At 42.0% G+C, this 12,817-nt stretch overlaps 1 protein-coding gene across 14 annotated transcripts in view; it reads left to right on the top strand.

Moving 5' to 3' along the window:
* Positions 1-12,817, top strand: part of CELF4 (CUGBP Elav-like family member 4) — a 703,073-nt gene that overhangs the window by 2,524 nt on the left and 687,732 nt on the right. The window lies entirely within an intron of this gene.

Below are 12,817 nucleotides of genomic sequence, written 5' to 3'. Positions count from 1 at the left end.
AGGAGGCATCTCTTCCCCCTTCCCACTCACTCCCCTCGTCTCCTTCACCTTCAGGAAATGCGAATGAAAATATACCCTGACAGTGCAAGTACTGGTATCGCACAGGCTAGAGAAAACATTCAGGGCTCGGGGACTGGGGGCTCAGTCCAAGTTATAGGATATTTCTTCCTTTCTTGCCGGTCGCTCCAAACACCCTTCTCATATTTAAAATGAACAGTGTATCCCTTACAAACATTGCTTTCCTTTCAAACTAGCTTCTTAGAAGCCACATCAAGGTCTGATGGGCATCATTTAAACATGACATCCACACTAGAATAATTGTTAATAATACTGATAAAAATAATGGTAAGAAGCACGGGGAAGGAAAGGTCCTGGGAGGTTTTGTCTAATAGATGAGGCAGAGTGAGAGTAGCCACCGAGCCCGTGTGTGTGCGCATGTGTTTGCAAAAATTATCTAAGGTTTCCATAAAATAAAAATAACAACAGTAAAAGCTCCACTGAAGAGAATTACTCAACACAGTACAGAGGAAATGTCTGAGTTAATGTCTAGGTAAAGGATTTTTTTGGGGGGTGGAGGGGTATTTTGATTTGTTGACAAGATTTTACTCTTTTGCTTTGTTCTACCGTAAACCTGTAATTAATCAATCTGTGCACTAACTTTAATTTCTATTTCATAGATGGAAATCCTTTCTCTTGCAGTTTGGTTTTGCTTTTACTGTATGCCTGTATTCATAGAGAGAAACTCAGGAAGGGGGGGGAGGGAGAGATAGAGAGAGAGGGGAATCATTTATCTTGCTTGGATGTGTTTAACACATATTCCTGAATTAAGCAAGATACTAACTTCATTTCCCTTCATTTCATTTCTGGTTTAAAGCTGCAACATAGGAAAAAAGCCAGGTGGGAAATCTTGTCACCTCGTCAAACCAAATTGCATGAGTTCATCTTGAAAGAAACAGTCATTTTTAATCTCGTAGAAGTTCTGGACTTTGGAAGGAAAAATGATCACGATGATTGTTGTATCACAGCCTAGGGTTTGAGTGAAGATTCAATAGACACCGAGTTGCCAGCGTTTCAGAGACTGGTTTTATTTAGTACATCCGAGAAGAGTTTGAACTCCTTTCTAGCGATGCTGCTGATTTATTAGCTAATCCTGATAAAAATGTGCCTCTGGCTACCTGGAAAAAAATTACTTTCTTGCCAGCAGTGATTAATTGCTATTAAGTCAAAAAGCATGATGGGGCTTTGAAGGATGAGGATTGTGTTTGGCTTTTTTATTTTATTTCATTTCATTTCATTTTTAATCTATTTTCTCTCTCTTTTTTCTTCTCTAAATTCAGCCATGTGAAGCATAGTATTCACTCAGATCTCCTTATTTTTGCTTTGCTTGGAGGCATAGGTGAAGAATTGCATAAAGGTAGTCCAACTTGGCTCTCAGGGGTAGGATGGCAATATGAAACCCCAAGATGCTTTCCATAAGTGATGCATAATGCTTATACATTAATTGATCCATCACTCTCAGTTGATTTTATTCCTAATCTAGGGGATGAAGCTGTGGCAGTGGTATACCCTGAAGGGTTAATAGTGGGCTGTAGTTTATTTAAGTGTACGGAGAGCAAATGTTGGGTGTGGAGAGGGAGAAGGTGGGTTTGTGCTGGGGGGAGGGAAGAGGGAAGAATTAGCTTAGAGTAAAAACATAGCAACCAGAGTCATTTCAGGTGTAAATCCATTGAAATGAGAGCATAGGATGTGTATGATTCAAAATATTATGAAGAGATCCTACTGTGGTGCTTCTGTATATCAGAAGAAAATTGAAAATTAAGAACCTGAAGATAAAGTACACGACTGTCCCTTCTTGCCAAAGATACAAAATAAAATAATAAAAAAAAATAATAAAGAAACTATCAAAAGGGAGAGTGAAGTCCTAGGTTCTTTCACCAGCAGCCCTGGCTGATGCCAGGACAGATACCCGGGAAGAGGCAGGGGAGTACGACTGTCTTGCAGGCATGCGAAGAGAGAAAAAGGTACGGGGGAAGCAGCATGTGAGGGAAGGCGGGAAAGAATTGCCAGATCTCTGAGAAAACAAGATTTTGTGGCACGAGCATCGCTGCTACAGATTCCCCCCTTCCTTGCTTCTCTCCACACGGGGCAGGAATGCACTCCTGCTGTGGCACTTTGCTCTAGGGTTGGGAAGAGGCTGTGTGCTGAGATCCGCGGGTAAAGATCTATCAGGGCAGAGCTGACCCACCCACGCGCTCACACACACACGCACATGCACGGAGTTAACTAATCACACTTGAACAATTTAGCAAGCCATTCATTCATAACTTCCCCCCTTCTTATCTAGCAGCGGAGTATGCTTAAAGGCTGAGTTACTGGGAGACATAAAGGTTAGTGCTCTCAGGACAGCCATATTATAATGCATTATCTTTGAAGTCATTTAAGGCCAATTTAAGTGGTATTTAGTATAATATTTATGAATTAATGTAATCTAAATATAGGACTGTCCCCATAGGTTTAAACAGCCTTTTCTACCGAAGCATGCTTGTACCTAAGGTCTGGAATGTGTTTTAATTTAAAACACACAGGTCTCCATAATATTCTATTTAGGAAGTCAGAAGAAATCAGCATTCCACACTTAAATGAGATTTACTGAAACACATGCGGGTGAGTGCACTTAAAGAGTGGAGACAGTGTGTAGTGAGAAAGCAAGTCTTTCATGGATGTGAGAGCTACAACCTTCTTTCAACCCTTATTTAGAGAGAGGGAAGCACAAAACTCCCAAAACCTCCTCAAAATCCATTATTGCGGTCCTGCTAGGACGGTGCACCTATCTGACCCGAACCTCACTCATCAAGCATTCAATGCAGCTACAAAAATGCGGTAGAAAAAGAACAGTTTAGTTCTTTTGCTGCTTTACCTTCTCAAAAGTATAAATAATTTTGGAATTTAAGACACCTACGGGGTAGGTAAACAAGGCTTCCATTCATTATATTGTTATGCTTGATTACAAAGATAGATGATAGAAAGATTAAAACCTCGTTAAGTCTAAGGATGTTTATGGGGATTTTGGATATCTCAGAAATTCAGAGGTGCAATGAAAATGTGCATTCAATTAAGATGATATATTGTACGTGTGTATAAATGTATAGATTTGTGTGTGTATACACACACAGAAAAAAGAGTGATGTATACACATTCACGCATATAGCCTTTGGGAAATGGAAATTTAGTTGAAAAGAAGCACAATGCAATACAGGTGCTGAATAAACTCCTCCATAATTGAAACATAAGGCTTGCCTGGCTGAAAGCAACACATACAGCATTTAGTATGGTAGTAAACCAAACAAGTTTTAGGGAGGTAAATGCACAAATAAACTGGAATAAAACAGAGGAGGCTTTGTGCCTTAGGTTTAAAGAACAACCCCTTAAAACAATCAAAATGCAATTGGATAGCTTGATGGAAGAGAGAAAAAAAGCTACCCCTTGTACATTATAATCTCCCGTACAGATGAGCGTGTATGTATATTTGATAATGTCAAACAGATAGCCCAGATTGCTTCATAAATTAGAAGGCTATGTGTTAACTCTTTTTTCAGGGGTCTGGACATGGATTCTGGTTTCTAAAAGCAGCTGCAGCCAGTTATGATGCTGTTGTTACGGTTGTGTCAGCATTTCCAGTACAAACTCCAATTTTCTGGGATCTCTCGCTTGGCTGTTAAGTTTTGCACTGAAAGCTGTTCTTTAGCTAGCCCAACCAACATATCAACTAATCGTCCTTACAAGAATGTATTTGCTTTGAAGTTACAAAATGTGGAGGAAAGAAAGAAATTAAAGTTCATGGTTCTGGGGCTTTTGTTTCTTCTCTTACCTTTCTCCAGGTTAGACTTATACTTCCAACACATTTATAGATTAAGATTACTTCTGTCCCTAAATATCTACATAGACAGGTGCCTTTGGGCATTTTAGAGGAAAAAAAAAAAAAAAAAGAAAGTACTTATTTTTTTTCTTCTGAAAAAAAAATAAATAATAATAGTGACAACTACCAAATCTCATAGTATTTACTTAGCCGAAAGAGTCTTAATTAAATGGTGAATCAGGAATTTACTAATTTCTTAAGTATTAAAACAGAAAAGGGAGATGGTGCGCTTTTGATTTATTTTATTTTATTATTTTTTTTCCTGTGTTCATCTAGAAGAGATCAGGAATGTCAGCACTAAAGTAGGGGGAAAAATTGAGGATCCTTGTCACCTTGCATGAAAAGCGTGGTTCATCTGGTCCTCTATCCTGCTTCTGCCAGTGGCCAGTGCCACAGACAGGGCTTTCTTTAGCAGAGGATTCAAATTGCATCGTTTAACAAAAGACAGGCAGCTGATGGAATAGTTTTTTGAAGGAAGTTGTCAGAGACTCTCTGGAAATTTTGCCTGAGTAAAGAGTGAGTGAGATTGCAGAAAGTGTCTTGTGCTTAATAGGAAAGTGGTTTGAACCCGTCAAGGAGGGCGTGCATAGGACTTCCAATGCTCAGAGTGAAGAGCGAGGGGCAGAAGGGGCTGGATGGCCGAGGAGGGCTTCTCCTAGCCTTCAGAGCTGGAAAAACGCAGCCACATTTTTCAGGAAGACATCAGGGTGTTTTTTATCATGCATACCCTGTGCGCATGCATACCAGCCGCACTGACCTGACAGACCAGAACGACACTAAAGGAGCTGTTACCGTCCCTCCCGTCAATCAAGTGTGAACCCAGGCGGGTTTATGCGACAGGCGGTAATGGCTCCAAGGGAGAAAAAGTGGGGGAGATGATCGAGGCTGGTGGGACAGGTACCTGCATTTAAAACAGCGCAAAAAGCCTCTGACGCCCAAAGACTTGTGTCAGTGTTGGCTATAGCCTCACAATAAAACGCCGTGACAGCAGGAGGCTGCGGAGCTCAATATGACCCCTCCACCATGCGCCATCAGGTTTGTGCCCTGTAAGAGTTCACACCAAGCAGGTGAGGTGTTAAGTGAGCTAAGCCGAATCCTGGCCTTAACAACGAGGCTGGTGTTTTATTAATCCCAGCGTCTTCTTTCAGTAGGGAGCGGAGGCCCCTTATCTGCTGGCTGGGCAGAAGTCCATAAGAGCTTTGCCATCACATCAGTTGGTTCACATTTGCAAACCGAATGTTTCCCCTTCCTGTTAAAATTCAGGATTGTGGATTTACATAGCAAACCACACTTGCAGCTAATGTGACCAGCTTCTGTGCTTGCTGGCTTGTCCCTGAAGTTAGCTGTCCTTCAGCAAGTGAAACTAAAACTTAAACGAAGCTGAGGAACTGACAGAAGTCCGACCCCTGCCACATTTCTCACTCACTTAACTGCTCCACCGATGCCCGTATGACTGTTGCCAGGGCTTGTCATGGCAGGCTGACCCTTATGTATTAAAATCTGCAGCGAAAAGAGGGAAAAATAATAACCATGGCGAGGGAAAGCTATAGCTTTTCCTCCACTGCCGCTTCCGTGACTGATTAAATATAATAATATTTATTATAGGGACCTCTCTCCCTCCGTAACTCCTGGAGATGCATCGTCGCATTTTGGGGATCGCGGGATCTCCTGCATCACTCTCTCTGTGCTGCATCGCTTGGGGTGGGCTGAAGTCAGGATGTCACCGCAGATGTTGCATTTGTTTGCTTTTGTCACTGTGAGCCACGGCCCGAATGCACACATAGGTGAATGCAGCTTTTAATGTGCATTCATTATATCCACCTGACATCCCCTCAAAGGAAGAGAGGGCTTATTATTGTCGCTCCTTAAAATAAAGATGGATGAGAGCTCTAAACCTCTCAAATAAAGTGCCTGACCATACGTAGTGGCTAAAAATAAATCATATATGGCCATCTATTCCATGTAAATGAATGGCAGGACATATAGATATAGACATTGTGTTAAGTTTGTCAAGCAGAAGCTGCCAAAAATATTGATCAAGGCAAGGGGGAGAAATTGATAATGAACTGGACTCCAAGAAGACTTTAATTGACAGTGACTTCTGTGAACCAGCTTTGGACAGTATATATAAACTGACCACGATGTAACTTTATTGCAATGCACTCTCCTTTAATTAATTGTCACCTTTGTTAAGACTGGCTACAGATCAAAGGTTTAAAGAGACTTAACAGGTTCTTAGTAACAAACCCTTCAGATGCATTAGAAATATCCGACAGCTCAGCCAATGAGGCATGCAGATTTCGATCTACCTCACCCTTATCTGTTTATTTCTCTCTCCTTTGTTGAACACAGACAGTCATTGCTTAACATTAGCTATTTCATAGATGGCTTTGTTGGTGATGTTGATGCCTCCAGGGATGCGTATTTGCCAGCGAGAGGTGCCTTCGCTCCTAGGTCTGTCAAAGTATTTTGCCACTGGAAACTTGCTTATGGTCTGAGAGACCAAGGTGCAGTACAGGCAGAGTTTGTAACACAGGTTATTCTTTCCTCTTTTCCCTTATAGAGATCTGTAATTTCCTGATTTAATTCTGGAAAATATATTGAGCCATAGTTTGCATGAAAGTGGCCGCTGAGAATGAACTTTTACATGAAAGTTGCATATGCAGACAGATATGAATGTATCTGCCACGTTTGTGTATCACACGTGCATGCAACCAACGTGCATATTAATGAAAACATGCATTTGGTATAGACATACATACATTCAGGATGACATATGTCTCTAAATAATTTCTTTCTAAAAGACAGTAGAGAGATTGTGTTGTTACATGAAAGTGGCAGGTGACTTTACAGGTTATTCCTGGAATTATATACAGAGTTTAATATGATACGTAGCTGTTTGTTCATTATACTAATTTAATGACACAGTCACACTTAATTAATCCATGTCTGGTTTATTTGTACATTGTGTCTGAGTCTCTAAAATATTTTAGAGGCAACCCGGCTGACTTGCCAGTGCACTGGGGCAGATAACTCTGGACATGAAGCTTCTTCAAACAGAATAAAAATGGAGCTTTGCAGACAGGGTTGGTCTGATGAGATCTGACTGCATATTTGGCCTGTTTCTAATTCAAATGCCTGTGTACATAATACACAGAGACTGTGTATGCACGTGTGTATCGAAAGGGCAGACTTACATTTGCGCATAGTTCCTCTCCTTTTCAGTCCCTAAGGATAGATTCGCATCACATAGTATGCATCACTCACTGCAAACGCACACAAATATCTTTGTCGGATTCGGTAGCTTCTTGCAGGTAGATGTATAAAGCAGCATCAGCCTAATAATATCCCTATAAAACAGTGCTTCCGTCCTAGGATCCAGAGGGATGAAGGTTGTCAGAAGATCAAAAGATATATCACAGTGTGCTTGTAGAAATCCCCTGATTATGTTTCCTCTCTATAATGCTCTAATTCACTATTTGATCAATTGTAAAAAGGCCAATGCTTTAGTAGGAAAAAATAAAAAAAATTAAAAAAAATATTAGGTTACTAGATGCTTCAGTGTGAGTGAAAATCACACCTAAAATTATATGTAGCAATACAGTAATGAGCTTATCAATACTTCTTTAAGGAATCTGACAGCCCTATAGGAGAGATTCAGTTCTGCGAGCAAAGGTCACAATACAGATATTGCTTATTAAGACTATCGATAGCCTGGTTGACCAATCTAACCAGAGACTGTATAATGTACCTGCTGTTAACAGGCAGGGAGGAGAACTATGAAGAATTTACAGAATTGCCCACATGTAATATTAATAATATTGATTGATTCTAATAATATAATAAGGTAAAGATGCACTTCTTTGAAATGGTGCATGAAAGAGAGAGAGAGAGGCGGATACCTTTGCTGAGTAGCTTGAACTGGCTAGCAACTCTTTGAAAGCTAACCCAGAGAAAACTGTTTTCTTGCCCCTTCCAGGCAGGGCTCCGTTTCTTGCGCCATGTCTCACCAGAACCACGCAGAGTCAGGACACCTCCTCCTCCAGGATCGGGTCTGTGCCTGGCAGCTGCAGAGAAGTCAGAGGCCTGGAGAAACTCCAGGATTGAGCAGGACTGATCCCAGTGAGCTCTTTTTTCAATGCAGCAGTGCAGTGAAAGTACCCTATTTGTTTTATTTTTCACACTTCTTTTAGCATTTAAAAAATTGGGGAAAAAAAGAGGATAGAAGTAACAGATATTCCATGATATGCACAGTCTATAACTGATGGGAAAGGACTTTGCAGAGCAGATGGCGACCTGCTCCGAAGCCCTGTTGACGTCTCCAGGAAAACCCCACCTCGCCTGCAGCAGGGTTTGCATTGGACCCTAAGTTACGGGCAGCTCTGCGAGGTGCCGCTTGTTGGGCAGGAGCTTCCAATAACATTCAATGTGACTGCCGAGATGTTTTTCCTCCCGTAAATCTAGAAATACAGACCAGCTTGCTTCCGAATTTCCTAACTGCTCCCTCTTCAGCTATAGGCTGCCTTGTCTAGGTATGCCAGTTCAGTCCCACCGTGCCATTCAGCTTCAAGTGTCTCGTTCCAGTTGCCGTGCGGTAGTTTCGAGATGGTTTGCATTTCATTATTTCTTCTCTCAGTTTACAGAGTGAGTGTTTTTCTTTTGTGAGCATTTAATTGCTTTTAAAAGTGATTTATTTGATCTTATTCAATCCTCAATAATACAAGGATGAGAATGCAATTTTTCACCCTCCTTTATAAAGATATACTGTTATTCAGTTATGCTGTTCTGCGGGTTTTATTCTGTTTTGTGTGTTCTGAGGGAGAGTGGTCATTTTTTTGCTTTGTTTTCCTTTTTTTTTCTCTTTTTTTTTTTGACTATGGATTTTTTATTTTTCTTTTAAGAAAGAGAAATCTCATTCAAGATACTGGCAATAAAAGAGAAAAGTAGGAGTGGAAATGAGGAATGGGCAAGGCAACCAACAAAATTCCTCTGGCAAAGTCTTTAAAAGCATACCATTGCTGCATGTTTATTTGCAAGAGTCTGGAGTACCCAGAAGATTTTGGTACCAAAGAAAAAAGTATCTTACAAATGATTTAACTCCAAAATTAGTCACTGACAGGAAAGGAAAACAAACAAACAAACAAACAAACAAAAGTCAACCAACAGAAACTGTAGGAGGAAATGCACATAAAGATCTCACAGGAGATGACGGTGACATAGTGGTGCTAGGTTTTACATTTTGCTCTCAGCACAGTAAAAGTTAACACCAAATTAAACAAACGAGCGAGAAAAGCAAGCTTGCTGTTCCTTCTGTATTTCTATTAGTGGCTACCACGTCTCAGAGCTGCCCCCTTGAAACTGGTGCCTGGGTCTGCAGTTTCAAAGGAAGAACAATACATAGTGGGTGAGGGCGACAGACACGGACCGGGCCGACTAGGTTCTAATCAGGGACCAAGATAATTACTCACCGGCACTCTCTGATAGAGTCATTTAAGCTTGGTGCCTTCAGGCCTGACCTGAAACCTGTTGAATCAATGGGAAGATTCCCATCGGCTCCCATTGGCTATTCATCTGTCATTTCCTCATCTGCAATATTAGGCCGGTTGGATTTTCTCAGGAGGGAGGAGTTAATGGCAGAAATTTGACATTTATTTTCAGGAAAGATTTTGGTGCGTCTCTGATGACAGGTGTGTTGCATCAGAGCCTCTTTCAGCACAGAGCAGGAAAACGTACTTGCAAAAAACATGCGGTGGGGAGGTGGAAATTAGCTTTGCTCATTTTACTTGAAAATACATACTTACCCCTGCTTTGCCAAGAAAGGGTCAAAGGCAATTTTGCCAGTTTTCTTTGTGTGAGTAGGATACAGCCTTTGTAATTTCTCTGTCTACAGGAATATCATCATTCACTGATTCAGGATCCTTGATTTTTTATTTTATTTTTTTTTCCTTTTAGTGAATCACATAAATATTCTTCATTGTTATGGCAACTGAGGGAGCTGCAAGGCTCAAGGATCTGACGAAGGGCTGCATCCCACCTTTCTTCTCCAAGGGCCTGATCCAAACCATTGTATTGTTCACAATACAATTTGGATCAAGCCGAAGGGATCTGCCTTCCTTGGGTCAGTAAAAAAAAAAGCAGGTTCCTTCCAGACAAGTGTACTCCTGCCCTCGGTATGGGCAGAAGGAATTGGCAGTTGTCGTCCGTTTGCCGAGGACCAACCCAACACTCTGCGAAGTCAATAGTTAGACTGTGACCCAGCCTCTCGAACAACAGACAGACACCGCGTGAATCCTTAAGCAGGGGATGTGAGCATCCCCGGCTTTGGCAAAGGAAGGTAGTCCAGAAGGGGGTTTTCACTGCTGCTACTCAAGGAGCAGCTTATTGTGGGGGATAAACAAGATTCCAGTGACCTCGAGCACCCAGTCACAACAAAATTCATTTAGAAACCTTTTCATTTAAAAGGGGGTTTTCAGATTATCTCCCACAGCAATGATCTGGCCACTGACAAGCAAATAAATCAGCCTCCTTTTTTTTTTTTTTTTTTTTAATTTCAGTTGTAGTTTTAGCTAGTTCATCAATAGCAACGTATGTGGTATTTTGTGTTTCCATCCCATCTGTGCTTACGTTTTTTTATGAAATAATGGAAAAGCTGGAGTGCGTGTGTGTGTATGTGTGTGTACAGTCGATTATCTACCCCCAAGTCTATTTGAAATCATCACGGTGCACTCAAGTCAATGATATTCTGTCAAAGGTGGAGAGGAAGCGTGTGTGCAGGGTGAGTGTGAGAATGTGATGCTGTTTGATTGCCTGAAATCCAACGAAGTCTCAGTATCAAAGGCCCGGGGGCAGCAGGGAAAGTATTTGTTTGTTTAATTATTTATATATTTACTCAGCTTTACTGACAGTGTTTCCAGATGGGGAAGGAAAAAAAAAATTGAAGAAGGGATGTTGGGTTCTTGTTTGGAGGGGAACGTGTGTTGTATTAGCCTCAATCTGTTCTCCCATATAATGGCTGCTTTGTGCTGTTAAATGATCATTTGTTACTGACCGGCTCATTGAAAAAGGCCAGAGAGGTGCTGGTAGAATTAGATTTTACGAGTTTATTCATAAAAGGGGTTGCACAATAGGTGTGTCATTCCCTTTTCCTCTCCCTTACATCGATCCAGGGATAGGACTCCTGGCAGCAGCTTCCTGACGCACAAATAGCAGAGCTGCCAGCCAGCCCAGTGACCCCGCTCTGTGCCCCCAGGCAGGCAGAAGCCATTGGTGGGAATGCCAGTAGAGCCACTCGCTCCCCAGGTGCTCTTCTCTACCCCTGTCCCACACATTTCCTGTGCCTGGACTCTTTTTGACTGGGTTTGGACCCAGGACCTGTTCCTCATCCTCCCTTGCCCAGCTTCCTCCCTAGGCAAAGGTTGCATGTCCAGGCATTTGTGTGCGGACCATGGACACAGCATTGTCCCCCGGGTCAGGTCCTTCCCCAGGCACGACTCTCCGTATGCCTGCTTCCTTTAAAGTCCTTCTCAGCTTACCTGTGCTTCTTTGCTGTTCATTTCCCACAGCCAGCCTCTGCCAGCGCAGCCCCGTTTACCTGCATCTCGACTGCACTGGTCACACTCCTGTTCCCCTCGTTCAGCTCTGCACAATCTACATCTCTCCTCTCTCCTCTCTCCTCTCCTCTCCTCTCCTCTCCTCTCCTCTCCTCTCCTCTCCTCTCCTCTCCTCTCCTCTCCTCTCCTCTCCTCTCCTCTCCTCTCCTCTCCTCTCCTCTCCTCTCCTCTCCTCTCCTCTCCTCTCCTCTCCTCTCCTCTCCTCTCCTCGAGTCTCCTCTCCTCTCCTCGAGTCTCCTCTCCTCGAGTCTCCTCTCCTCGAGTCTCCTCGAGTCTCCTCTCCTCGAGTCTCCTCGAGTCTCCTCTCCTCGAGTCTCCTCTCCTCTCCCTCTCCTCTCCCTCTCCTCTCCCTCTCCTCTCTCGTCACTTTTCCCAAAATAGGGCTGGGGAAAAGGCAGCTATACTTACCCCACCAACATTAAAAAAAACATGAATAGTATCCAAAAGACACACAAAGTATACACACGTGCAGATAAACAAATATATATCTCAGTATGTAAACAACTGAAAAAGCAGAGAGACAAGTTTTCTTTCTTTTAAGGTTCAATTTTTTCTTTCTTTTAAGGTGTTGTCTTTCAGAAAAAAAAAAAAAAAAGGAAAAAAGAAAAAAAAAGCAGTAATTCTATAATTTCAGTAAAGCAATTGCACCCTTTTTTAAAAACAAAGCAAAAAAAAAATATTCTTGTTTCATTATATCGGCAGCAGATTTCTCACACCTGAACAAAAATCCGTCATACATTTTCCTTTGAATTCTTTAAATCATGAGCTTATTCTTAACTGTTCTTGGCAGCCCCTTCTGGGACTACAGTTCAGCTTCTTGCAGAAATATTTTTCCCTGCTGTTTTGACACACAGCTACCCATCAGCTCCAGGACCCTTCTCTAGCAGCCCGGCACTAAAGCAGGAAGGTAAAATAAGGCTTTGGTGTAACACTGCACCAGTCTGCTTCATTCAGAGGTAGGTAGGAGGGGATTAGGACCCTATTTCTAGCCCAGACCTCTTACTAACCTTCCTTCTCCTGCAAGATCCTGTTCCTAGACCTTGCTCTTCCTCAGTTTGCCGTGTGTAAAGAAGAATTTATGATATCCGGCTTTGCAAAGAGCTTTCTGTGTATTTAAGGTATAAGTCGTGCTGTAGCTTTAGTGGTGATGGTCTAAGGTTATAAATGAGACAACATTTGTAAGGGGAGGTAATATCTTTTATTAGTCCAGCTGATATAGCTGGAAAAAAACAGACAGACTTCCTTGTGTGCTTGAAAGCTCGTCTATTTTATTCCAACTATATCAGTTGGT

Source organism: Anser anser, assembly GCF_964211835.1.
Source record: "Anser anser genome assembly, chromosome: Z".
Taxonomy (NCBI): Eukaryota; Metazoa; Chordata; class Aves; order Anseriformes; family Anatidae; genus Anser; species Anser anser.
The sequence above is the reverse complement of the archived record's forward strand: the minus strand, read 5'-3'. Positions and strand labels throughout refer to the sequence as shown.